The following is a 2,663-nucleotide window of genomic DNA, read 5'->3' as shown; positions in this document are numbered from 1 at the left end:
ACACTGCTATATTCAAAATGGATAACCAACAAAAACCTATTGTACAATACATGGAACTCTGCTCAATGTTATTTGCCAGCCTAGATGGGAAGATGGTGTCGGAGAGAATGGATACATGTATATGTATGGCTGAATCCCTTCGCTGTTCACCTGAAACTACCACAACATTGTAAATTGGCTATGCTGCTGCTGCTGCTGCTAAGTCGCTTCCAGTTGTGTCCGACTCTGTGCGACCCCATAGACAGCAGCCCACCAGGCTCCCCCTTCCCTGGGATTCTCCAGGCAAGAACACTGGAGTGGGCTGCCATTTCCTTCTCCAAAGCATGAAAGTGAAAAGTGAAAGCGAAGTCGCCCAGTCGTGTCTGACTCCTAGCGACCCCATGGACTGCAGCCTACCAGGCTCCTCCGTCCATGGGATTTTCCAGGCAAGAGTACTGGAGTGGGGTGCCATTGCCACCCCAATACAAAATAAAAAGTTTAGCGTTTGGGAAAAAAGGGGGGGGGGGAAAGACTACATAAAAGGCAGACAGAACAAGAGGCAGATCAAAGCAATGACTAAGAACCAGGTGTGAGGAAGATATGAGAGTATAGAAATATATAGATACTGGGGAGCAAGGCATTAGAAATCACACTCAAGTGGGAAGAAGAGATTCATATTTTCCAGCATAAGGAAGTTAATCAGAAACCAAGAGGTCAGGGGGTTTTAGATGTAAGGAACACAGTCAGCAAATAGAGGAAGTGAGAAGTAATGGATATTTTTGTATTGTTGAAACTGAGGCAGGGACTTCCCTGGTGGTCCAGCGGTTAAGACTCCACACTTCCATTGGAAGCGGGGAGGGTTTGATCCCTGGTGGGGGAACTAAAATACCCCATGCTGCATGGTGAGATCAAAAGAAAGAAAAAAAAAAAGAAAGAAACTGAGGCGGTCTTTCTGGAGCCAAAAAATAAAAGACCATGGGCCCTGCAGTCAGACTTTGATCCCTACACTAACTCTGGGGACCTAGCTAAAAGAAGTCTCAGTTTCTTCTTGGACAATATGTATATTAAAATGGCTATCCAGTGCTCACTTTGGCAGCACATATATTAAAACTGAAACAATACAGAGAAGATTAGCATGGTCCCTGCACAAGGATGACATGCAAATATGGAAGCATTCCATATTTTCACATGTACCATCTTAGAAAATGGTACCACTGAATGTAAATGATGCAACCACTATGGAGAATAGTATGATGGTTCCTTACAAAACTAAAAATAGTTACCATATGATTCAGCAATGCCACTCTTGGGTATATATCTGGAGAAAATCAGAATTCAAAAGATACATGAATCCCAATGTTCCCTGATGCACTATTTACAATAGCCAGGACATGGAAGCTATCCACTCCTCTGGCCATTGACAGAGGAGTGGATAAAGAAGGTGTGTACATATATATAATAGAGTATTACTCAGCCATAAAAAGGAACAAAATAATGGCATTTGCAGCAACGTGGATGGAGTTAGAGATAGTCATACTGAGTGAAGTAAGTCAGACAAAGACACCATGTGATATTCCTTATACGTGGAATCTTTAAAAATGGTACAAATGAGCTTATTTATAAAGCAGAAATAGAGTCACAGATATAGAAAACAAACTTATGGTTACCAGGGATGGGTGGTAAGTAAGGGGGTGGCATGAATTGGGAGATTGGGATTGACATATATACACTGCAACAGATAATTAATAAGGACTTACTGTATAGAACAGGAAGCTCTACTCAATATGCTATAATGACCTATATGGGAAAATTTTTTTTAAAAAGACTGAACATATGTGTGTATATCTATATATATATAGATATATATGATTATATGTATATATGTGTGTGTGTGTGTGTGACTGATTCACTTTGCTGTACACATGAAACTAATACAACATTATAAATCAACTTCGCTCTAGTAAAAATTTATCTAAGAATGGCTATTCAGGTAACAGCATGTTTGTCAAATGTGATTTGCCTGCCTTTATGTGTCTCCTGCAAGGTTCAGAGCTGTTTGTTAGGGATCATCTGCACGGTGGGCAAAAACAAGCATGCCAGGGAACTGGTGAGATAAAGAAGTTAGCAGTCCTGGGTTTCATCAAGGCAAGGTATTGGCAGTTCTTTCCCAGTGGGGCAGCTACCCTTCAGGGACTTTCCTGTCTGAGGGAACCTGACATCAAACCTGCCAGCACAGAGTGGTTCCAGCCTAGGCCCCATTCCAGGAGCTGTTCTGAAAGAGACATAACTTTCTAACATACTATGATATATGTTTCTTTCTCCTCTCCATTCTGATGCCTCCAAAAAGCCCCAGACTGCCTACCATGTGCTGGCTCCTCATGACCAGGAAGCTTATTTTTATTCTTCCAAGTATTTAGCTCATTACTTTTGTCCATAAAAGTTTCTCATTAGATGTTGAATCATGAAATGTTACTCCTGTTGTATCAGCCCCTATTTTGTAAACTCCTGTGACCATAGCAGGTATAATAATCAAGAGCATTTGAAAACTGATACCTTTAGTTTCACTTCTGGTCAAATTGAACTAACAGGGACCAGGTTTTCTTACACTCCCAAAACAACTAAAAAATTGGAAAACTATATGAAACAGTGGCTTTCAAGATATCAGACATGAGACAGTGAAGAAG

General features: G+C 41.0%; 1 non-coding gene across 1 annotated transcript; it reads left to right on the top strand.

The window, feature by feature from the left end:
• Nucleotides 1–1,059: 1,059 nt before the first annotated feature.
• On the top strand, nt 1,060–1,165 carry LOC122691011. Its single transcript, XR_006340260.1, has one exon. It is a non-coding gene; the product is annotated as a U6 spliceosomal RNA (small nuclear RNA).
• The last annotated feature ends 1,498 nt before the right edge of the window (nt 1,166–2,663 follow it).

This window comes from Cervus elaphus, chromosome X (genome assembly GCF_910594005.1).
Source record: "Cervus elaphus chromosome X, mCerEla1.1, whole genome shotgun sequence".
Classification (NCBI taxonomy): domain Eukaryota; kingdom Metazoa; phylum Chordata; class Mammalia; order Artiodactyla; family Cervidae; genus Cervus; species Cervus elaphus.
Note: the sequence above shows the minus strand (reverse complement) of the source record. Positions and strands in the feature narration are given on the sequence as shown.